A 26,413-nucleotide genomic window follows, 5' to 3' on the forward strand; every position below is an offset into this window, starting at 1 on the left:
GATGAGGTACTGCGGGGGCCTTTTCACTGCAACATATCTATTTCAGATTTTGCACCCCATAATTAATGGAGACAGCTCCCTTCTTTCTTGACATGATTGCCAGTGTCTTGCCCAAGGAGACAAACAGGCACTCGAACCTAATCCAGGTTTACATATTGATAGTCAAACTCGTTCTTACTTCATAATGCTTGAATTTTATTTTGAAGGAAGCACCATCAGGCGTCCTGTTTTTTGTGTCTGACTTGACGCCGCTGTCCTGTTCAAACCCTTCAGAAGGGAACGCTTGTCCTGTGCGCTGTCCACCGACACACACACACACACACACACACACACACACACACACACACACACACACACACACACACACACACACACACACACACACACACACACGACAGGCTGCGTTTGTTCTTTTGGGGAGTCACACCCACGCCCACACACATACTCACATACGCCAACCCGTGCACCCTTTACTTACACGGACTGTGTGTAACTTTTCCCCAAAAGTGCGCAGCTTTGGCTCAGACTGTGTGTTCGGGACGGTTCTGCTTCTTTGTGTGCTTCTGGACCTGAAGCTCGACTTTGCAGAATGGATCGGGACCGCGCATTGACTCACTTTGCTGACTAAACTGGTGAGTTCAAGTTGTTTTTCTGTTTTTTTTAAATTTTTTTTTTATTCTAATGTCATCAGTTTGAAGTGGAAACTTTGTGGTCTTCTGATAAACAGCCATCACACATGTTGTGTCTTCTTACACATTTATGTCACATTCATTCATTTATTAAGCATGAATGAGTCTGAAAATATGCTGAAATTCAAAATGATTGTTGAAAGAATGAACTATAACCTCATATCCAGCATATATGATGAATCACAGACATTTGCTCCCCAGAATGGGAGCAGGAGCTTTGGTCCATTGTGTGCACACATACACCCATATGCACACACTTTTGTCAGCTGGCACAGGAATGTGTGTGAGACAAATGTCAAATGCCTTGTTCACCTGCTGGCACTCTGCTGTGCAGACACAGCTGCCTCTTTGTCACCGCGTTCATTCTACAGCAGTTCTCTCTGACGGCGTTCGCTGAACTTTTCCGTTGGACATCATGATCATCATCATCATGGAAGTTCAAAGGATGCTCCCTTTCACTATGCTTCACAGCTTTTCACAATTACTTTGCACGTAATAAAAACCACAGCCAACTTTGGTCCTCTGTCCTGAGAAACCTTTACCGCCGGGGTCCGTGGATTGGATCAGGTCCACCTGTGACAGATTGACGGTGACTTCCTGGAGATGAGGTTGGACCTAGAGGGTCACCAGTGTGGACCCATGGTTGCTCCCACCTGACCTGCCATTATGCATGAAGTGGACCTGCACTTTTAAAACAGTTCTTACTATCTATATTATAATAGCCAAATGGCTTCTATGTGTGGTGTGTGTGTGTGTGTGTGTGTGTGTGTGTGTGTGTGTGTGTGTGTGTGTGTGTGTGTGTGCGCGCGTGTATGGCTTCAATCATGCAAAAACCAGGGAGAGCTGACATTTTCCATTTGGCATGCTTAGGGTATGTATTTTGGGTCAAATGAATGTTGCGAAAATGGAAAATTAATAAGACATATATTTTTGGAGAACTTGGCTAATTTTAGCTAACCAATCAACAATGGATACTGTGCTGCAATGCACCATGGGAGTTCAGGGTTTTGAGGTTTTAAATGTTGTTATTGCCATTTATGTTAGTTTTACAGTGTTGTTAGCATGATTGATTTATTGGGTTTTTGTAGCTCAATTGGCTTTGTCACTTTAAATAAGTCTCATGTTGCACTTACTATGAGTGAAATGTTTAGTGGTTTTAATGCCTTTAGTCACTGTCTTTGTTTGTCAAATTAAAACCACCTGCTTACAGCAGCTATGCATGCTTGCAGTTTTGCTCAGGGACAAACACAGCTGACATTTGCTGTTTTGCATGCTTATGTATTTTGGGTCAAGGATGAACAGCACCACAACTGAACACTGATAGGACTAAACAGGTTATTTATTTCAGCAACAACACAGCAGCATAAAGACAACATATCAAACAAATAAAAAAAAACAAGATCAAATTTAACACCGTGTGCATGAAAAGGGGGTGGGAACAAGCAAGCTTATAAATTACCCACCCCTCATACCCACATCCCAAAAGTCAAGTCCAACATATAATTACACTTATGCTCACACCTCCTATATACAATAAGCAATTAAATACATACATCCACAAATGTATACATCTTTTTTTTTTTTTTTTTTTATTATGATTTTCTTTATATCCAGAAAGTATTAATTTCTTATATGTTTCTTAAAACAGACTAAAGAACTACATAAGCTAATTTCCACAGGACATTTGTTCCAAATCTTCACCCCTTTAACTGAAACACAAAAACCCTTGACTTAGTGACGTACGGGAGCTTCTTAAAAACCATACATCCTCGTAAACTGTATTCAGATTTCTGATCTTGAACAGGCTCTGGACATAAGTGGCAAGGCCTGGTTATTAGCTTTGTACAAAGTTGTGTATGGTGATATAATCCACTAAATCTCTAAATTTCAGTAAATGTAAAGTCATAAACAGAGAATGTGTTGGCTCAAGATAAGGTTTATTACAGATGATTTCTGATGGCCTGTTTTTGTAAAAGAATACATGATTGGTATTGATTTGTAAGTGTTACCCCAGAGTTCGATACAATATGTCATATATGGTACAATTAAAGAATGATATAATCTGAGTAGCCCATCCTGGGACAAATATGTCCTTGACCCTGTACATGATAGCGATAGATTTTGACATTTTAAATTTTATATAATTTATATGAGGTTTCCAGCCTGAGGTTTATTGTCAATTATAACACCTAGAAATTTGTTCTCAGTTACTATCTGTATTTCCATATGTTAATGGTTACACTTTTACATTTAGGCACAAGTTTATTCCAAAAATCATACATTTGGTTTTCCCAAGATGAAGTGACAATTTATTAGCATCAAACCAAGCTTTGAATTTATCCAGTTCGTTTACCACCGTGTCCAGAAGCTGTCAAGATTATCACCCACTGCAAATACAGTGTGTCATCTGCAAAAAGAACCACACTCAGTACCCGTGACACATAACATATATCATTTATATATAAAATAAATAACAAAGGACCTAACACTGAACCCTGGGGCACCCCACACGTAATTTCCCGAAGTTCGGAATCAATGTTATTGTATTGAACATACTGATACCGACCATGTAAATACTATTTATCCAGTCATATGCTAATCCTCTGATTCCATATTTCTGTAATTTAGTTAGCAATATTTCATGATTGACAGTGTCAAACGCTTTCTGTAAATCAAAAAAAATACCTACTGTATATTGCTTGTTATCGACTGCAGTCGCTATATTTTCCACGAAATCCATCAATGGATGTGAAGTAGTCCTAGATTTTCTAAATCCATATTGTTCTTCACAGAGTATCTCTTGCTTTAGTAAGTAATTATCCAGTCTTTTTACAAAATTTTTTTCTAGTATTTTAGAAAATTGGGGTAAAAGTGAGATAGGTCTGTAATTTGAAAAAGTGTGTTTGTCACCAGTTTAAACAAAGGTATTACTTGGGCTATCTTCATCTGTGAAGGAAATTTACCAAAACTTAAATATATATTACAAATATAAGTGAAAGGTTTACTATACAATCAATGATTTTTTTTCAACAAAGCCATATCCAAATTATTGAAGTCCTTGATTTCTTACTTTTAGAATTCTGCACCAGATCAATATTTCTTTTCATTTGTTCCACCAACAAACATTGACACCGATTTATTAAATGTTATCTTATTTCAAAAGATTTAACGCTCAATGAATCAATATTACTGGCAGATTTTACCTACATTGACAAAATATTCATTAAAATGGTCAGCAATGGTCTCATTATCTTCTATCACAGTATTATTGGAAAGAAAAAAGAAGGATAATCTCTACCATTTTTGTTCTTTTTTATTACTTCATTTAAAATATTCCATGTATTTTTTATATTATTTTTAACAAGTAAGTCACTATAATATCTTTTCTTACTAAATCTCATAATATGAATTAATTTATTCTTATATATTTATATTTACTTTCAGCTTCCTTTGATCTCGATTTTATAAATTGTTTATACAGTAAGTTCTTCTTTTTACATGCCCTCTGAAGACCCTTGGTTATCCATGGTTTATTGCTATATCGGTTAGTATATATCTTGTTAACAAGAGGACAGTGTTTATCGTATAACTTAGAAATGATAGAAATAAAACCATCATAAGATTCATCAACATCATCAACATAAACATCATTCCAATTCTGGCATAATAAATCCACCCTTAAATTATCAACAGTTATTGGTGTGACATTTCTACTCAATCTATTACAATCCTTTTGAAACACTCGAGCATGTGATGCAAAACAGTAAATACTGGCAGGTGATCACTAATATCATTTACCCAGCAATCCCGCACTGACATTACCAGATATGACATTAGTTAAAATATTGTCAATAAGGATTGTTGAATTCACAGTTATTCTACTTGGATGAATGATGGTCGGAATACTCCCAAACAATATAAAGAATTTATAAATGAAGTGGGTTTGTGGATGATTGTGAGGATTTAGAAAATCGATATTAAAATCACCACAGATAAATAAATGTGAATTCTTATTTATTTTGTTGTACATTCCCATAATTACTTCTTCAAAAGTATCAATATTTGCTCTGGGGCTCTGTATAAACAACTAACAACCGTATTTTTTGAATTATGGATGTAATTTTAACCGTAACACATTCCATGATATTATCAACTGTGAATGACATATTGTGAACTAATTTACAGTTGTAATCAGACCTTACATATAATGCCACACCCCCGCCTCTTCTCTTCTGTCGATTTACCTGAAACAATTGATAACCTTCCAACTGTACAAGATCTTGATTGACATCAGTTAACCAATAATTTTGGAGAATTTACGAATATTACCTCATGTTGCTAATTACATTGTGGACTCACATGCCTTTCCAACAGGGGGCAGTAAGTGATTTTTATATTAAAAGCGTGAGTGTGAGTGCATATAATTGTCAATATGTTAAAAAAATACATGGTTGACACAAGAAAGTGAAAACACATATTTCCATTGTGGGCCATTAAAAATCAGATGTCAAAATAGAAGTAATAATAAAATAAAATAATAACAATAATAGTGATAATAATAATAGTGTGTATATGATAACAACAACCTAAACAATCCATAAATACATTAAGACAGTAAATTAACATTAAAAATTACATAATGAACAGGAAATAAAAGGGTTGAGCTCCCCTTCTAAAATTTGCTGAGGTCTAAGGTTCTAAAAACATTCTGGACTGACACGACATTCCAACTCACTGCTTAATTTATTCCACCCTTGAAAAATGTCAGCTACCTATTTTATAAACACAACCCAATCTAGAGCCCGTGGATCCCACAGGCAACACGCTAGTTTACATTATTTCTTCAGACAAGGAGCAGAGAGACTGTTGTACAAATTCAAGTTTTCAAATTATTTTTAAATGATCTAGGGAAAGTGATCAACACTCATCTGATAAATACCAGATACCACACTGTGAACTCAAAAACATTAAAGAAAAGCTTAAAATATGCCCTCTGTGTATAAAGGTTCTTCAAAGCCACCATTGGCCATCCACTCAGAATACAAACAGGGACATGTTCTTTCCCAGTTTTGCATAATCATTGTGCACAGTCAGTTAGGCAAGTTGTATTTGTGGAGGATTAATTTTATTATTGAACAACTACAGTTCTCTCAGGTCAGTCCAAAATCTTAATAAACTTTAAACCTGAATATTTCAGAAAGTAAAAGTGAGGTTTTGGCTTTGTGAGGAGAATATCTATTTGTGCACAAGTTTTTGGGCAATTATTACTTTGCAGAATTATTATGCAACTAAATGAAAAATTTAACTTTTTCCATCTCACTGTTTAGTTTCATCTGTTTAAAGTGTGAAAAATAAACATTTTGACATAAAAAAAAATCAGTGTCCAATATACTGTTCTTTTCAGTAACAGTCATAAACCTTCCATTCATGGAGTCTGTCAGTTTCTTGATGTGGCGGCGATCAACTTTTTGTGCAGCAGCAACCACAGCCTCCCAGACACTGTTCAGAGAGGCGGACTGTTGTCCTTCACTGTAAATCTCCCGTTTAAGAAGGGCCACTGTTGGGAAAGTGTAGTGACACGGACCCACAACAGGGGCGTAAATGAACGGACAATGGAAGGAGACAAATTATAACACTTTACTGTTGTGAATGTCACAACCAAACACAGCAGATTCAGAATGTGCAACAGTCAATTAATAAAGGTGTCGTGGGGGCAGGCTCGACGATAGGAGACGCCCGTCTGGAAACGAACCGGAACCACACGATTTCCACCGCCACCTGAACCCGAGGAATACTGGAGCCGCCAGTCCCGGAGTCCCCAGGTGGCCACCTTCCCGGCGTGTCGGATCTGGTACTGCTGGCAGAAAGCAAAAGACAGTCAAAGGTTGGGTGTGTGAACACCCAGTAACATGGTGGGAATGCCACCTCAACCTCTCACTCAACACGTTGCAGCGGTCTCAGATGAAAAGGAGCGCCGGTCTTGCACAGCCTCCACAAAAACGACCGGTTCTCCTGCAAACACTCACAATAACAGATTTATAAATCTCACAAAAAGGCTGAGAGTATTACCTCCAGATGAAGATGATATCTCGGCAGTTTGGTGGAGGTGTCTTCCTGCTTTTATACCAGATGTGATGATTAGTGACAGCTGTCACGGATGATGGGTGACAGCTGTCACCACGGCTTGTTCCTGAGGCGGCAGCGCCCTCATCGTGCTTGAAGCCCGCACTTCAGGCAGGGCGCCTTCTGGTGGTGGGCCAGCAGTACCTCCTCTTCAGCGGCCCACACAACACCCACAAGTTCTCAATAGAGATTAGGTCATGTGAGGAAGGGGGGCCATGTCAGTATTCTGGTCATCTTCAAGTCCTTTACTGACTACCCACACAGTGGAGTACTTCAGTGCATTGTCCTAAATCATGGCCTTCTTGAAAGAAGAACTTTTTCCTGTAGCATTGCTTGAAGAAAGTGTTTTATAAAAAACTGGCAGTAAGTTTGGGAGTTGATTTTGCGTCCATGATCGACCTGAAAAGGTCCAACTAGCTCATCTTTAGTAATACCTGCCCGTACCACTACCCGCCGCCGCCGACCCTTGCTCGCTTCTGAGTTGAAGTGGATCTCTGTGCTCTGTTACTGATCCAATTATGGATCCATCCATCTGGTCCATCAAGAGTCACTCTCATCTCATCAGTCAACAGAACCTTTGAAAAATCTGTCTTCAGATATTTCTTGGCCTAATCGACATTTCAAGTCAATGTATGTGTCCTTGTTTAGTGGTGGTCTTGTTTCAGGCTTCCTTACCTTGGCCATGTCTCTGAGCACTGAACACTTTGTACTTCTGGACACTCCAGGTAGGTTGTAGATCTGGAATATGAAAGCTTCCACGTCTTCTGTTGGCTGCTTCGGTTACCCTCCTTCAGCACATCCATAAACCTCCTCTTGGCCTCCCTCTTCACCTCCTACCTGCTAGCTCCATGCTTCATCCTTAGTGTCCTTCTCCCTATGCACCTGAGGATCATGGGTTCCAGGGTAGCTTCATGTTTGATTCTTCTCAAATCTTTGGCAGTTAATTTGCCTTTTTTTTTTTTTCTCAGCACATTTCTTGCGACCCTGTTGACTACATTTTTCAGAGGATTTTGCGTCACGAGGGAGCTGCAGAGACAGAGAAGCATAAATTAGGCTTTAATGTTTTTATTTTTATTTTAATAAGTTAGTTAATGAATTTTTTATTTGGTTCTTATTAATTCTACTTTGTGCAGCATTACAGTAGTTAAAGTGGAACCTCATGTTGATTTACATACTTGGATGGTTGAAGAGTGATGATTGTTGTTAAAAACCTCATTGTTTATTATTGTTGTGAAAGTGTAGGAACACGGACCCACAACAGGGGGCGCAAATGAACAGACAATGGAGGAAGTCAAATAACAACACTTTACTGTTGTGAATAGGCACAACAAACACAACGGATCACAACAATAGACAAAGAGATCAATTCACAAGAATGTGTCACGTGGGCAGGCTTGAAGATAAGAGACGTCTGTCCAAAGCAGAACCGGAACCACACGATTTCCTCCGCCACCGAACCCCGGGAATACTGGAGCCCGCCAAGTCCCGAACTCCCAGGTGGCCACTGCCCTCCGCGTGTCAGATCTGGTACTGCTGGCGAGGAACAAAAACAGTTAATGTGGGTGCGTTCGCACCCAGCAATCCGTATGGAGAGAAAACCACCTCCACCTCTCGTGGAAGAATGTCTGCTATTCAACACACAAAAGTAATAAAGGGTTACTGTCAAAACACAGTCAGCTGAGTACGTTACCTTCTAGGTAGAGCGATATCTCGGCAAAGAGGTGGAGATGTCGTCCTGCTGATATACCACTGCAGATCAGATGATTGGTGACAGCTGTTGTAGGTGATAAGTGACAGCTGTCACCCCGGCTGCTCCTGTAAGGCGGCAGCGCCCTCTGGTGCCTGGAGCCGCACTCCAGACAGGGCGCCCTCTGGTGGTGGTGGGCCAGCAGTACCTCCTCTTCAGCGGCCCACACAACAATTATAGTCAGTACTATTATGTATTAGAATGTTTTAAAATGTGTCTGCACTCAGAAAAATGTGTGTGTGTGTGTGCGTGTACGTGTGTGTGTGTGTGCATGGGGGGGTCCTGTCCCCCGATCCTCTCCCTCCCTCGGCTATGGGCCTATACATTGCTTGTTAACAAAGGAAAACATAAGACAGGATGGCGATAAAAAAATCATGTATTAATGTGGAACGCATTCCTTCACCGGGTGGTCACAAGTGTTCTACGTACGTCATCTGTCAGAAAAGATGATGCACATTTTACGTGAATGAGATCTTGCATGTGTTTCTGAGATGCTTCTGAAATGTGCCATGGTTCTCCTTGTGCAGTAGCAGTGATAGTGATGACAAAATAAGGTATCACAAAGCATTTGATTTTTTTTCCTACGTCCGCTGGTAGCCTGTTTGACCTTTACAATTTTTTTTACAACCGCTATGAAATTTAACGCTTTTTCAAAACTATTCACACAGTTACCACAACATCAGCCTGTGGGGGCTATACAGTGTACACAATTCTTCTTCTTTGACACAAAATACACACATTTACACATTTAACATTAGTTTGAACTCCTTTTACACACAAGCTCAGCATGACCAAAACAGTAAGTGTTAACTGGTGAATTTTCAATTGCTTTCATGCAGTTTTGTCAAAACAGAAAACCTCATGTTCAAAACGAATGGATGAAGACTACATTGATCACAGTTTTTCCCGTCTCACCCAGCTCAGGTGCTGGGCTTTTTTCAATCACATCACCAATCACATCACCTATATTTATAGGTGGATCTTGTGAGGGAAAAGAACAACAGACAAGACAAGGGACAAGGTGGAGGACTTGCAAAAAACAAGGGAGAAAAATGCCTAGAGGTAGAGGTAGTGGGGGAGTTAGAATGTGTGGTGGAGCTCAAAGAAGGGCCAGGAGATAGGGTGACAGATGAAATACAAGCTACCATCATTGACCGTGTCATCAACCATGGGATGTCACATAGAGAGGCTGGAGAACGTGTGCAGCCAAATCTGCAGATTACAGTTTCACTGTATTGTTTAAGGGCCTTTCCTACTGAACAGTGTAACATGAATTACAGTAACTGTATCTTCTGGCCCCGGCAGTAATATATAACTTTGTTCTTCTAAGGGTTCAAAGTTTATGTCCTTCAGGGGGCAGGGGCAGGCTTCTAAATGAAGAACAGGAGCTTGCCATTGTCATCATGGTGATTGCTAACAATAAAATAAAACTGAAAGAAGTTTGGGCCAATATTTTACAAGACAATCTTGTCTTTGAAAACATCAGAGCAATCAGCCGTACATCTGTTTCTCAGACTTTGGCTGAACACAGAGTCGTGATGAAGCAACTTTATAAAGTTTCTTTTGAAAGAACCAGTGTTCGCATCAAAGAACACCGTCACCAATATGTCCGGGTAGGGTATTACTGTAAATCCAAAATACCATGTGCTAATTGTGTGTTTTGCAGTAACCTAAAGTACTCTAAATCATTTACATCCATCTTGTTTGATTGCTTACAGAGAGTCATGGAGTTGGAGACCAATCAAGTCCCACATAACATAATATACATTGATGAGGCTGGCTTCAATTTGGCCAAAAAACGTAGGCGGAGCGGAAACATCATTGGTAAAAGAGTCACGGTTGCTGTGCCAGGCCGGAGAGGAGCCAAACATCACCATGTGTGCAGCAATATCTAACAATGATGTGCTCCTACATAAAAGTCAAATTGGCCCCTACAACACAGAACGCCTTCTCAGTTTTTAGAAGAGCTGTATGATAGACTGGTCTCTGAGGGGGAAAGGGGACAGGGTGAGTTGGGGGGTAACTTGCTAACATATGTGATCACCTGGGACAATGTCGCATTCCACCATGCACATGCAGTCACAGCTTGGTTTGATGCCATCCCAGGATGATGTCCTTTTTCCTTGCCCCTTACTCCCCTTTCCTCAACCCAATGGAGGTGTTTTTTTCAGCCTGGAGCTGGAAGGTATTTGATCACCATCCACATTACCAAATGTCCCTCCTGGATGCAATGGCTGCTGCATGCCAGGACGTCACAGCTGACAACTGCCAGGGCTGGATTAGGCATGCAAAAAGATACTTCCCAAGAAGCCTGGTCAGAGAAGACATCAGGTGTGATGTCGATGAAAATATGTGACCCAGTGCTGACGACCGAGCAGATTACCTTTTTTTGTCTTCCTCTTGATTTCTTCTACTCCTTTTTCTTTTTGTGGATTTGACAATACAGTAATGAATGACAGTTAAATGCTGATTTTTTTTTTCCCTCTTTACTGTGCTGTAAGTCATTTTCATTTGCAACACAGTAAAGTGTTTACTGCAAATCCTGTCATTTGCTGTCTTCTTCCTTTATAAACATTCTGCAAAGCTTTTCTGACATGGGTCGTTCACTTTTTGTGCTGAGTGTTATACAAAAAAAAAAGGGAACAAAATTCATGACCAACAAATGAAAAATGAAGAAATTCAAAAAATCATTACAAACATTAATTTACATGTATGATCAAAAAAGGAAAAAAGTAGATTTGACACATGCAAAGTGATTCAGTTTGTGTTATTCCATCAGTTGTCAATGTTTTTTATGACACTGTGCTGTGATTGACTAAATGTTTCTGTTGGAACACAATGTGTGTCAGTGCTTTGGTAGATTTGGTGAACTGTGTTAGTGTATTATTGTATTTTGGAAGTGTGTGTCTGTGTTTATTTACACTGCGTGAATTTGAACATTAAATTACCTGTTTGGGTAAATTGTATGTTTGAGGTGTGATGTGCGTTAACAGTTTTAAAAAAGTGTTTAAGGTTCTGACAAATGGGTCATAGCGGTTGTAAGAAACTGTATTGTCTTTTGTCTTCATAAACTTTCTGCAAAGCTGCTCTGACATGGGTAGTTCACTTTTTGTGCTGTGTTGTACAAAAAAGGGAACAAAAATTCATGCCCAACAAATGAAAAATGAAGAACATCATCACAAACATTAATTTACATGCATGATCAATACAATAATCTGTTGATTGTAAAAGAAAAAGGAAAAAAATAGTAGATTTGACACATGCAAAGTGATTCAGTTCGTGTTATTTCGTCAGTTGTCAGTGTTCTTTATGACACTGTGTTGTGACTGACTAAATGTTTCTGTTGGACGACAACGTGTGTCAGTGCTTTGGTAGATTTGGTGAACTGTGTTAGTGTATTGTATTTCGGAAGTGTGTGTTTGTGTTTATTTACACTGCGTGAATTTGAGAATGAAAATACCCGTTTGGGGAATTGTGTGTTTCAGGTGTGATGTACGTTAACAGTTTTGAAAAAGTGTTTAAGGCTCTGACAAATGGTTCATAGCGGTTGTAAAAAAAACCTGTAAAAGCAGGGTTCAGTGTACATTGAAGTCAAATACGTTTTGAATCCTTTCCTTTTTTAAGAGACTGCCATCTGGTGGGCTCAGAAATGAACAGCAAATGCTTCATGAGGCCCCATTTTGCCATCACTAGCAGCAAATGTTGAGTACATTGGTGACTATTATATTTGCCCTGTTGACATGCTGCTTATGAAATGTACTGATGATGGAATGCAGACTAGCGTGAGAATTAATAGATTCCATTCAATTAAAAAAATGCCTTGATTGGGCCTGATACTCGTCTTTGCATTGGATTGGATTAAGACATCCCTACAAAACTGATGTAATTGATTGACTTGGTTTGTTTGTTTGGTTTTGTTTTTTGTTTATATACTCAAAAATAATAAAAAGTTATTACAGCTTGCAAATTTGTAGTTAATGTTATGTATACCTTTTGATTGCAGCTATTTTTAAAGCAGTTAACTCAAAACATATAAGTATAAAATGAACTTAAAAGAGCATAATAGTGTAGTGTATGTAATGTAAAGAAAGCAGTTAGGACCAAGGATGTTCTGGCTATAATCAACCTGTTTTTTTCACTGATATTGCTTTGTTAACGTATATTTCAAATATCTTGTTTACTTACAATGTCATAATGTCAGAAAGAGCCTGACCGTTAATCATGGAGTGCATGCACTGTTCTTCTCTTTATTTTCAGTTCATTGAGGCAGAGTCAAATGGTATAGATAATGGATTCAAACAATGAATGTAAAATAGTTTGGGTATAGACTGTTATGGGAAGAAAGTATTTTTCTTTTGCGGTAATAGTGCAGGTGGTGAAGCACATTGTTCTGAAACTGGAAGTTTAGTGATCAGTCTTCAAGTACTTGTGTGAGAAGTCAATAATTCCCCTATGCTCAAGTCTTAGCTCCATTAATGACTCACACACTCTGTGTTGAATGTGAAACGTGAATTAGTCCATCCCAGTCAGATTTGTGCAAGCAGTAACTCAAAAACAGTAATTGGTGTCTTTTTGTTCCTCACCAAATCAAAAGCTACCATGTAGTGAACTCGCTGCATGGTGGTTATCTTTGATTTATCACGTCAATTGAAATAGCAACTTAATTTTACCTATGTAATATCCCATAGGTGTGTCACATGAGTAACTCACAAGTCAAGTGAGCAACTACAGAGAGAAACATGATTTTTATGTTTTGGGCAGAGTCAGACTCAAATACAACCCCAGTAAGCAGGTAGCAGGACACAGAGGTGTGAGTACAAAAATCCTCACTGTTTTAATAATCCAAGTGTAGATAATTCAAAAAAATAAAATTAATAAAAATAAAACAAACAAACAAAAAAACAAGGTATGAATACCAAAAAGTCCAAAACCAAAATACAGGACAGAGGTAAAACTGGAGGTGCAAAGGAGAAGACAAACTACTGACGGCTGAAAACAAAATGCGACAATGACACAAGGTACATACAAAGAGCACATGAGAACACATCATAACTTCAAATGAACGACAACGTTAATTGACTGGCAAACTAACGAATGGCTTAAAAGCAAAAAGAACTAATGAACAACAGGTGCATGAAACAGGGTGGACAGGAACAACAGAGACACATGCAATCCAAAGGAACCAAAGGAACACAAGGTGACGAAACACATCAGAAAGTATGAGGAAAATATGGGAATTGGGATTATGGATGCAAGATGGCGCCATTGTGTGTGGCCTGCTGTCTGCACTCACTTCTTTTGTTGTTTTTTTTTGTCCTTTTTTTATTGTTTTTGCATTTTGTTGTATGGACTGTGTCACTGCTCCTGGTGTATGATCGCCTGACTCTTATTGGCGTTCGGGCTTCGCTGGAGAATCTCGCTGTTTTTAGCTCTGGCGGACGGCCAGGGACGCTGCTACCCCCGCCACCTGTCTTAGCGTCCGTACTGGACTTTCTGCGCTGGCCGCTTGTCGTGTTGCCTCGGCGTCTGTGCCACAGGGGACGCGGGAAGAGAGGAGGAGTCCATGTTTGGCTCAGAGTGTGCCTGGCTGCTTCCTGCAAACACGCTCCTGGGAATTTCATGGCTGGATTCTTCACACCATATGATGGCTACGACATGCAGCGTTCCCTGACTTTTAGCTATCGGTGGCTCCGGCCGCTTGTCCGGGGTGCCGGGTCTCCACTACTGTGTCACTGTCCTGTGAGGAGCTGCAGACGGGGCTGCATGCAGGAGAATCTGCGCCCGCTCAGTCGTGTCTTCCAGCAGACTGAGGTGCGCTCAGTCCGTGTGGTGCTCGTCAACACAAGGTCACTCACAAGTAAGACTTCATTTTGAATGACTTTTTCTCCAGTCGTGCTCTGGATTTTCTCCTGTTAACGGAGACCTGGCTGAAACCAGGTGAAAATAGCGCCTTTTCACAGCTCCTCCCCCCCGACTGCTCGTTTTTTCAGCTCCCCACGAGCATCAGGTTGAGGTGGTGGTGTGGCCATGGTTTTTAAAGACAGCTTTAAATGCCGATTTTTATCTGCTAATGTCTACTTCACTTTTGAACTTCAGTTGTTTGTGATGGAGTTTGACTGTCCTGTGCTCTGTGCTGTTGTTTACAGTCCACCAAAATTTAATAAGGATTTTATTCAGGAGTTTTCTGAGTTTCTGGCAGATTTTATCCCAAAATATGACAAACTTTTAGTCTGTGGTGATTTTAATATTCATATCTGTTGTCCTTCTAATCAGCTGGCTGATGATTATAAAAGCCTCCTGAACTCTTTTGGTCTAACACAAGTTGTGGATGGATCAACACATAATCTTGGACATACCTTGGACGTGGTCATTTCTTATTGGCTCTCAGTTTCCCTTCAGGACATATCAGACATTGCTATTTCAGATCACTTTCCTGTTATTTTTGAATTTATTGCTCCTCCATCTGCTAGTAAGCCACTTGTTCCTGTCTCTTGTCGCCGTTTGGTCACCTCCTCGACGGCGGGGGACTTTGCTGCTGCCTTCATGGACTCTCAGTTTTATGCCATGAATGGACTGGTTTCTCCATTACTCCCAGATTGTTGTGTGTTGGGGGGTGTGGCTGGATGTTTTGGTGTTCTTTTCTTTTCTTTGCTCCTCAGGTGGCATGGAAACTGATTTGTCTGTGGAGAAGGTGCTGGCTGAAGAATCCTCACCCTCATCAACATCATGTGAAGCACCTGTGACTGGTGCTCACATGCAACCTTAAAGACTTTCAGCTGAAGCAGATAATTGGATGGCGTTCTGCTTTTAAAGCATGTGTGATTCAAGCAGAACTGCCGGGAACTCAACCTTGTGATGTTCGTTTGTGAGACGCTGAGGACCGTGCCTGGGTTTGACACATCAAGCCCGTGAAGCAAGGAAGGGTGAGGACACATGCTGTCAGCACACATTAAAGGTAATTAAGTATTTGACTAATTGTTGATAGTAACTTGGTGTTTTGTTACATAGTATACTGGAATTGTGATGAGAGTTGTGCAGTTTGCTTCTCACTGCTGTGGCGTGCAGGATAAGTGATCCTCCACTTGTTGTGAGAAGCTGCTCATTTGCATAAAGATAAAAAGTACAGACCTGAATGTGTTGCTGATAGCGTGTGTCTTTTGAAAGATATTGTAACTGCTGACTTACCTCACATCTTCTTTGCTTCACAGAGAGTCAGTTTGTCGTGTCCACCTGGGGGGTGTTTGTCTGGTGGTAGTGGGTCCAGGAGCGCCGGACTTCTCTCCTTGCGGGCGCTGGAGAGCGTGCCAGCAGTCACTCCTCCAGAAGGACGTTGGTTTTGGTTTTGTACATTTTATTTAGGCACAGGTGAAAAATAAATTGTTTTTGTTGTTGGAACCGCTTTCTGGTTATTTTTAGCGCTGGGTTCTGTCTGACGCAGGTTCGCTCCTCAATCCGCGTCGACACATAACACAGATAACATCCTCTCTTCTTTCCACTCCACATGCACAGTAATTTTGGACTCTGTTGCACCGATGCGCTGCAAATCCAGGAAATCAAAATCCGACCCCTGGTTAAATGCCACGACCTGTGCCCTCAGGCAACGCTGCAGACGGGCGGAGAGAAAATGGAAAAAGGACAAACTACAGGTGTCTCTGGGTATTCTGAGGGACAGTCTGACTATCAGAAGGCTGTGAAGGAGGCAAAAGCACAATATCTGTCTCATATTATTTTTAGTAATTGCCATTGTCCCAATGTGTTATTTCAAACTATAAACTCAGTTGTAAATCCACACACCTCTGTTCTGATGGATGCTACAACCACAACCTGTGAGGAATTTCTTCAGTTTTTTATTGACAAAGTTCACAGTCAGACAGAACGCTGATCAGAACTGTAATGTTGAGTTGTCTGTTACTTGTGCACATTCTACTGTGCTCGAGTAGTTTGAGCCCATTTCTTTTGCATCTCTTGGTGAAGTTGTGAAACACATAAAACCTACAAGTTGTCCTTTAGATGTTGTTCCAGCTAAGGTGTAGAAGGAGGTTTTTAATACTGTTGGGGCGGTTCTCCTAACTTTTATCAATGCTTGTCTTAGATCAGGGTCTGTTCCAGCTGCTTTTAAACATGCTGTGGTTCAACCCCTTCTTAAAAAACCTCACCTGGACTCGTCAGTTGTATCTAATTTTAGACCTGTGTCTCATCTGCCATTTCTGTCTAAGGTTTTAGAAAAGCTTGTATTTATACAGTTACAGTCATTTTTAGAAGACAATCACATCCTTGAAAAATGATCTGCAAATCTATCTGCCTATGAGGACCAATGGGAGTGATGCTTTGTCATCATTATTTAATTGTATTCATGATGTAAAGCAGTGGCTGTCCCAAAACTTCCTTTACCTGAATGATGGTAAAACTGAGATCACAGTGTTTGAGCGCTCTGTCATACCAAATGTGGTAACACCAAATTTTGGTGCTCTGGCTAATTATGTAAAACCAGCTGTCAAGGATTTGGGAGTGATATTTGACAGCTGTTTGAGGTTTGATCAACAGATAAACTCTGCTGTCAAAGCAAGTTTTTTCCAGCTTCATCTTTTGGCTAAAATAAAGCACTTCCTCAGTAGACGTGATCTTGAGACGGGGGTTCATGCTTTTATCAGCTCCAGACTTGATTATTGTAATGCACTTTATTCTGGTATTAATCAGTCTTCTCTTGCACGTCTCCAATTGGTGCAGAATGCTTCTGCTCGTCTTTAACAAACACTTTTAGACGGGAGCATATTACGCCCGTCCTGTACTCACTCCACTGGCTTCCAGTTCATTTTAGAATTGATTTTAAGATTTTAGTGTTTGTTTTTAAAGCTATTTATGGCCTTGCACCTCCCTACTTGTCTGAAATTTTAACTTTGCGCACTTACAGTAGGACATTAAAGGCATTAAAGGACATCTTTACTTAGATGCTCCGAGGTCAAGATACAAACGCTGGGGTGATCATGCTTTTGCGGTAGCTGGCCCCAGACTGTGGAACAAGCTACCTCTTGAATTATGTACTGTGCCTGACCTAGCACTTTTTAAATCTAAGTTAAAGACTTATTTATTTAAACTGACTTTTAACACCTAGTGGGGAGGTGACATGTTCTGTTTTTACGTGCTGTTTTAAAATTTTATTGTATATGTGTTTTATTTTTGTGAATTTGTGTTTTTAATGTTAAGTGCTTTGCACACCAGTTGGTGCTGTAAAGTGCTCTATAAATAAATGTTGATTGATTGATTGATTGAAAATAAAACCTGAACAAAACCTGAGACATGAAAACATCCAGAACACAAAATGCTAAAACAGGGGTAGGCAACCTGTTCCAGAAAGAGCCATGAGGGTGCAGGTTTTCTTTGCAGCCACTGACTCCACCAGGTGATTTCACTGATTAACTGATTCCATCTGCTCAAAGTGATATTAATCAGTAAAATCACCGGGTGGAGTCAGTGGCTGCAAAGAAAACCTGCACCCTCATGGCTCTTTCTGGAACAGGTTGCCTACCCCTGTGCTAAAACAACCATGGAACTAAAAGACAACCTCCTCGCATCCGTCAGTCTGCAGGAGACTATGGCACAGTATCCAGTTTGTTTTTTGTTTGTTTGTTTTTTTAATAGACACTGTTTCAATTCAATTTCAATTTATGTCATTTATATACCGCCAAATCACAGCAAAGCTGCCTCAAGGCGCTTCACACAAGTAAGGTCTAACCTTACCAACCCCTAGAGCAAGCACACAGATGACAGTGGTAAGGAAAAAATCCCTCTTGTTGTGTGGGCCGCTGAAGAGGAGGTACTGCTGGCCCACCACCACCAGAGGGCGCCCTGCCTGGAGTGCGGGCTCCAGGCACCAGAGGGCGCTACCGCATCATGGGAGTAATCTGGGTGACAGCTGTCACCCATCTCCAAACACAGCTGTTTCTACTCAGCACCGAGGTATATCAGGAGGACGGCGTCTCCACCTCAGTGCCGAGATATCGCCTTAAGACTGAGGTAACATTCTCTGCCTTCATATTCTGAATAACCAGCTAAGATTTGTAAACCGTTTCAGGACTGCTGACTACTAACAGCTAAATTGCTTGAATAAGTACTCACCTTCCTGCTGTATATTGTCAAGAGGTGGAGGCGGCTTCTCCCCTCTCCGTGGCTGGGTGCTGTCGCATCCACATCTGTGTGTTGTTGCTCTCTCCTGCCAGCAGTACCGGATCCGACGAGCGGAGGCAGTGGCCACCTGGGAATTCGGGACTTGGCGGTTCCAGTATTTCCGGGGGTCGGTGGCAGAGGAGATCTGGGTGGTTCCGGTTCGACTGAGACGGACGTCTCCTACCTTCGAGCCTGCCCACACGACACCAGTGGAATTCGGTGTAAACCCAAAGTGTCAATTGTTGTATTGGTTGTGCATTTTCACAACAGTAAAAATTGTTATTTACTTTCTCCATTGTCCGTTCATTGCGCCCCCTGTTGTGGGTCCGTGTTCCTACACTTTCACAACAGGATATCTCGGCCAGCGTCATGGACCCCGAGGGGCGTCAACCGGCTGTTGAACGGCCAATGGAAGACCAAGGCGCGGCGGAGGCTCCGGGAGGGGTACTCGGTGAGTTGCAGCGGATCCTCACCGCCTTCACCTCTCGGATCGATTTAATGACCGAGCAGTACGTTCTCCTAAACCGCAGGGTGGAGGCTCTCGCCGCACAAGTGGAGGCGCGCCCTTCGGGCGCCGCTGCGGCTCTCCCTCCCGAGGACCCTGCGCGCGAAAGTGACGTTCCACTGGTCGTTCAACGGTCCCTTCCTCCGTCCCCAGAAGCATACATAAGCCCTCCAGAGCCGTACGGAGGCTGTGTGGAGACGTGCGCGGACTTTCTGATGCAGTGTTCGCTCGTCTTCGCACAGCGTCCCGTGATGTACGCGACTGATGCTAGCAAAGTAGCTTATGTAATAAATCTGCTTCGCGGGGAGGCACGCGCTTGGGCTACAGCGCTCTGGGAGCAGCACTCGCGGCTCCTTCATACCTACGATGGGTTTGTACGGGAGCTCAGAACAGTGTTCGACCATCCCAACAGAGGAGAGTCCGCTTCAACCGCACTACTGTCAATAAGACAGGGGCGTCGGAGCGCAGCTGCCTATGCAGTCGCCTTCCGCATCGCGGCGGCGAGATCCGGCTGGAATAGCACTGCCCTCCGCGCTGCCTTTGTAAACGGACTGTCACTGGTCCTAAAAGAGCACCTGGTGGCTAAGGACGAACCGCGGGATTTAGATGGGCTCATCGATCTAGTCATACGACTCGACAACCGGTTAGAAGAACGCCGCCGGGAACGAGGCGAAGGGCGTGGCCAGGCACGCGTCGTCCCTCTCCCTTCCGGGTCCGGTCGGGCTCCGCCCTCCCCACGCTCCTCTGTTCCTGCGCTCCGTGGGGTCACAGCTCCCCCTACTGACGAAGCTAGGGACACGAGTAGGGCAACATTTAGGGCACCAGATGCACAGAGGAGATGGACCCACGGAGCGTGTCTTGTTTGTGGTTCAATAGAGCACCATGTGAGAGACTGCCCCGAGCGGTCAAACGCCAAACGCCCGCCCCTAGAGACTGGGCCAGGGGTGGGTCAAAACATTCACGTGGGACACACCCACATTGCTACACGACTCCCAGTCACGATCCTGTTTGAGGATTCAACCCTGAAGGCCCCAGCACTGGTGGACACGGGCTCTGAGGGGAATCTGCTTGACAGTAGATGGGCCAGGGAGATAGGGCTCCCTCTGGTGGCTCTTACCTCGCCTGTGCAGGTTCGGGCGCTAGATGGCTCCCTACTCCCACCAATCACGCATAAGACACCCCCAGTAACTCTGGTGGTGTCAGGTAACCACCGGGAGGTGATCGAGTTCTTTGTGACTCAGGCCACCTCCCGTGTGGTTTTGGGTTTTCCCTGGATGCTAAAGCACAATCCCCGGATCGATTGGCCGTCCGGGGTAGTGGTTCAGTGGAGCGAAACCTGCCATCGGGAGTGTCTAGGTTCCTCGGTTCCTCCCGGCTCCCAAGCTAAGGAGGAGGTCCGAGTCCCGCCCAATCTGAAGGCGGTGCCGGCGGAGTACCATGACCTCGCTGACGTGTTCAGCAAGGATCTGGCTCTCACGCTTCCTCCCCACCGCCCGTATGATTGTGCCATTGATTTGGTTCCAGGCAGTGAGTTCCCGTCCAGTAGGCTGTACAACCTCTCACGGCCGGAGCGTGAATCAATGGAGACCTACATCCGGGACTCATTAGCTGCCGGGTTGATCCGGAATTCCACCTCACCGATGGGTGCAGGTTTCTTTTTTGTGGGTAAAAAAGATGGCGGGCTTCGTCCATGCATTGATTACAGGGGGTTGAACGAAATCACGGTTCGCAACCGATACCCGTTGCCCTTGTTGGATTCAGTGTTCACCCCCTTGCATGGAGCCAAAATCTTCACCAAGCTGGATCTTAGGAATGCGTATCATTTGGTTCGGATCCGGAAGGGAGACGAATGGAAGACGGCATTTAACACCCCGTTGGGCCATTTTGAGTACCTGGTCATGCCGTTCGGTCTCACTAACGCTCCCGCGACCTTCCAAGCATTGGTAAACGATGTCCTGCGGGACTTCCTGCACCGGTTCGTCTTCGTGTATCTGGACGATATACTCATCTTTTCCCCGGATCCTGAGACTCATGTCCGGCATGTCCGTCAGGTTCTGCAGCGGTTGTTGGAGAACCGTCTGTTTGTGAAGGGCGAGAAGTGTGAGTTCCACCGTACTTCTTTGTCCTTCCTGGGGTTTATCATCTCCTCCAACTCCGTCGCCCCGGACCCGGCCAAGGTTGCGGCGGTGAGAGATTGGCCCCAACCAACAAGCCGTAGGAAGCTGCAACAGTTCCTCGGTTTTGCTAATTTCTATAGGAGGTTCATTAAGGGCTACAGTCAGGTAGTTAGCCCCCTGACAGCCCTGACCTCTCCAAAAGTTCCCTTCACCTGGTCGGACCGGTGCGAGGCCGCGTTCAAGGAGTTGAAACGGCGCTTCTCGTCTGCACCAGTTCTGGTGCAGCCCGATCCTAGCCGCCAGTTAGTGGTTGAAGTGGATGCCTCGGACTCAGGGATAGGAGCGGTGCTCTCCCAGAGCGGGAAGACCGATAAGGTCCTTCACCCGTGTGCCTATTTTTCTCGCAGGTTGACCCCCGCTGAACGGAATTATGACGTCGGCAATCGGGAACTCCTTGCTGTGAAAGAGGCCCTCGAAGAGTGGAGACATCTGTTGGAGGGAACAGCCGTGCCATTCACGGTTTTCACTGACCATCGGAACCTGGAGTACATCAGAACCGCCAAGCGTCTGAACCCCAGGCAAGCCCGCTGGTCACTGTTCTTTGGCCGTTTTGACTTCCGGATTACCTACCGCCCCGGGACCAAGAATCAGAGATCGGATGCATTGTCCCGGGTGCACGAAGATGAGGTCAAAACGGAACCGTCGGATCCCCCGGATCCCATCATCCCGGAGTCCGCTATCGTGGCCGCCCTCACCTGGGACGTGGAGAAGACCGTCAGGGAGGCCCTGACCCGTGTCCCGGACCCCGGAAACGGACCAAAGAACAGACTGTACGTCCCACCAGAAGCTAGGGCCGCAGTCCTGGACTTCTGTCACGGTTCTAAGCTCTCCTGTCACCCAGGGGTGCGAAGGACCGTGGCAGTCGTCCGGCAACGCTTCTGGTGGGCATCCCTGGAGACCGACGTCCGGGACTACGTCCAGGCCTGTACCACCTGCGCCAGGGGCAAGGCCGATCATAGAAAGACCTCAGGGCAACTACAGCCATTGCCTGTGCCTCATCGCCCCTGGTCCCACATCGGCCTGGATTTCGTCACGGGTCTCCCGCCGTCCCAGGGACACACTGTTATCTTCACGATAGTGGACCGTTTCTCCAAGGCGGCCCACTTCGTGGCCCTCCCGAAGCTCCCTACGGCCCAGGAGACAGCGGACCTCCTGGTCCACCACGTCGTCCGTCTGCATGGCATACCATCAGACATCGTCTCCGATCGCGGTCCCCAGTTCACCTCGCATGTCTGGAGGAGCTTCTGCCGGGAACTGGGGGCCACGGTCAGCCTCTCGTCTGGGTACCATCCCCAGACCAACGGGCAGGCAGAGCGGGCGAATCAAGAACTGGAGCAGACACTTCGCTGTGTGACAGCCGCGCACCCGACGGCCTGGAGTACCCACCTGGCCTGGATCGAGTACGCCCACAACAGTCAAGTGTCATCAGCCACCGGCCTCTCCCCGTTTGAGGTGTGCTTGGGGTATCAGCCCCCCTTGTTTCCGGTGGTTGAGGGAGAGGTCGGTGTGCCCTCGGTCCAGGCCCACCTACGGAAGTGCCGTCGGGTGTGGCGGGCCGCCCGCTCTGCCTTGTTGCAGGCCCGGACGAGGGCGAAGAAACATGCAGACCGGCGACGAGCCCCGGCCCCCAAGTATCGTCCTGGGCAGGAGGTCTGGTTATCCACCAAGGACATTCCCCTACAGGTTGACTCACCTAAACTGCAAGAACGATACATCGGACCGTATAAAATCCTCAAGGTCATCAACCCCGCCGCAGTGAGGCTCCAGCTTCCGGCCTCACTGCGGATCCATCCAGTTTTCCATGTTTCCCGGATCAAGCCTCTCCACACCTCACCCCTCTGCACCCCGGGTCCGGCACCGCCTCCTGCCCGGATCATCGACGGAGCACCGGCTTGGACTGTCCGCCGGCTCCTTGACGTCCGTCGGATGGGCCGGGGTTTTCAGTATCTGGTGGACTGGGAGGGGTACGGCCCCGAGGAGCGCTCCTGGGTGAAGAAGGGCTTCATCCTGGACCCGGCCCTCCTGGCCGACTTCTACCGACGCCATCCGGACAAGCCCGGTCGTGCGCCAGGAGGCGCCCGTTGAGGGGGGGGTCCTGTTGTGTGGGCCGCTGAAGAGGAGGTACTGCTGGCCCACCACCACCAGAGGGCGCCCTGCCTGGAGTGCGGGCTCCAGGCACCAGAGGGCGCTACCGCATCATGGGAGTAATCTGGGTGACAGCTGTCACCCATCTCCAAACACAGCTGTTTCTACTCAGCACCGAGGTATATCAGGAGGACGGCGTCTCCACCTCAGTGCCGAGATATCGCCTTAAGACTGAGGTAACATTCTCTGCCTTCATATTCTGAATAACCAGCTAAGATTTGTAAACCGTTTCAGGACTGCTGACTACTAACAGCTAAATTGCTTGAATAAGTACTCACCTTCCTGCTGTATATTGTCAAGAGGTGGAGGCGGCTTCTCCCCTCTCCGTGGCTGGGTGCTGTCGCATCCACATCTGTGTGTTGTTGCTCTCTCCTGCCAGCAGTACCGGATCCGACGAGCGGAGGCAGTGGCCACCTGGGAATTCGGGACTTGGCGGTTCCAGTATTTCCGGGGGTCGGTGGCAGAGGAGATCTGGGTGGTTCCGGTTCGACTGAGACGGACGTCTCCTACCTTCGAGCCTGCCCACACGACACCAGTGGAATTCGGTGTAAACCCAAAGTGTCAATTGTTGTATTGGTTGTGCATTTTCACAACAGTAAAAATTGTTATTTACTTTCTCCATTGTCCGTTCATTGCGCCCCCTGTTGTGGGTCCGTGTTCCTACACTTTCACAACACCTCTGGTGATTTGAGGAAGAAACCTCAAGCAGACCAGACTCAAAGGGGTGGCCCACTGCTTGGGCCATGCAACCAACACAGTTAACAATACAAATATACAGGAAATTTTTGTCTTTTGATTCTAACTGCACCTGTGCAAATGATTTATCAGTCCAATGCATGAGTGACAATCTGTGCTGCATTTGTTGCACATGTACTGTGATGCCTGGCACTGTCGCTCCTTCCTCCTAGCTTGTTGCTCAGCAAGGCCGTGGTTCCTCTCCTGCTCAGACCTCTGTCCACCTGTTATGGCAGCAGGGCGCCAGGCTGCACGGTCGACTGCACACTGCTCTCACACATTGACATTGATGCTGCGCATTTTCATATCCTTCTTGCAGACATCCTTGAATTGCAGGCATGGTTGACCAGCCAAACGAGTGCCCTCTGCCAGCTCACCGTACAGTAGATCGTTTGCTTTGGAAATGCAGTCCAGATCCATTTTCCTGACGTGGCCAAGCCAATGAAGGCACCATTCACCAAGAATGGTTAACATGCTACTCATTTTAATGCATTCCAAGACCTCTATGTTGGCCACCTTGTCCTGCCATTCGATGTGCAGAGTTCATCTAAGGCACATCAGATGGTAGCTGTTGAGCTTTTTCTCATGTCTGGTGTAGGTGGTCCATGCCTCACTACCGTAGAGGAGTGTGCTGAGCACACAGGTCTGGTAGATGCACAGTTTTGTCTTCTCAGTGTGGGTGGAGTTGTTCCAGACTCTTTGGCTTAGTCTTGTTGTAACTGCTGCTGCCTTCGCAGTCCTGCTGTTCATCACTGCATCAATGGAGAGTGAGTTAGAGATGGTTGACTCAAGGAATGTGAAGTGCGCCACGACTTCCAGGCTGTACCTATCAATGTCACTGTTAGGGGAGCAACTGTTATGTGTCGACGCGGGTTGAGGAGCGGACCTGCGTCAGACGGAACCCAGCGCTACAAACAACCAGAAAAGTGGTTCCAAAGACAATATATTTATTTCACCCACGAGTACATAAAAAGTGTAAAAACAGAAATAGCGTCCTTCTGGTGGAGTGAAGGCTGGCACGCTCTCCAGCGCCAAAAAGGATTGAAGCCCGGCGCTCCTGGACCCACTACCACCGCCAAACACCCCCCAGGTGGACACGACAAACCGACTCTCTGCGAAGCATAGAAGAGGTGAGGTAAATTAGCAGTTACAACTAATAACCTTCAAAAGACACACACTATCAGCAACACATACAGGTCTGTATTTAAGCTTTATGCAAATAAGCAGCTTCTCACAACAGGTGGAGGACCACTTGTCCGCATGCCACAGCAGTGAGAAGCGAGCTGCACAATCCTCATCACAATTCAAGTATACTGCGTAACAAAATACCAAGTTACTATCAACAATTAGTCAAACTCTTAATCACCTTTGATGTGTGCTGACAGCATGTGTCCCTCACCCTTCCTTGCTTCACGGGCTCGATGTGTCAAACCCAGGCGCGGTCCTCAGCGTCTCACAAACGAACATCACAAGGTCGAGTTCCCGGCAATTCTGCTTGAATCACACTATTATCTGCTTCAGCTGAAAGTCTTCAAGGCTGCACGTGAGCACCATTCACAGGTGCTGCACATGATGTTGATGAGGGTGAAGGATTCTTCAGCCAGCACCTTCTCCACAGACAAATCAGTTCTCATGCCACCTGGAGAGCAAAGAAAAGAAAAGAACACCAAAATATCCAGCCACACCCCCCAACACACAACAGTACCCCCCCTTTAACGGGAAGCCTCCCGGCAACCGAACAGAACAGGCCCGAGAACAGCACCTCCCTCCGGGGTCCTCGTCAGGAAGCAGACAGCACCACGCTCCCACGGTCCACCACAGACAGCAGGACAGGGCACCGCAGCTGGAAGGCCGGCTGGCATCAACAAAAGCCCCAAAACATTCCCCAATAAAAGCCAACACACAAAAAAAAACACAAAACCCACCCAAAACCTCCCCAGGGGACCGTCCCATCTAACCCCGGGAAGAAAAGAAAAACTCCCAAACGCAAAAACCCAACACAGCCCCACAAACACAGTACTAACATAAATGCATAAAAGAAAAATAACAAACAACCCCCCCAGAACGACCTGCAGAGCCCAATCCCCCCCAGAAGGCCTTTACCGCCGGTTCCAGGAGTACTAGCCAG

At 44.9% G+C, this 26,413-nt stretch overlaps 1 long non-coding RNA gene across 1 annotated transcript in view; it reads left to right on the plus strand.

The window, feature by feature from the left end:
* The first annotated feature begins 490 nt into the window (after positions 1-490).
* LOC117511624 overlaps positions 491-26,413 on the plus strand; it is a 37,290-nt gene continuing 11,367 nt past the window's right edge. Inside the window, exon 1 of the long non-coding RNA XR_004561004.1 lies at positions 491-632. This is a non-coding gene — a long non-coding RNA (uncharacterized LOC117511624). The remainder of the gene's footprint in view (positions 633-26,413) is intronic.

Source organism: Thalassophryne amazonica, chromosome 6 (assembly GCF_902500255.1).
Source record: "Thalassophryne amazonica chromosome 6, fThaAma1.1, whole genome shotgun sequence".
In the NCBI taxonomy this organism is placed as follows: Eukaryota; Metazoa; Chordata; class Actinopteri; order Batrachoidiformes; family Batrachoididae; genus Thalassophryne; species Thalassophryne amazonica.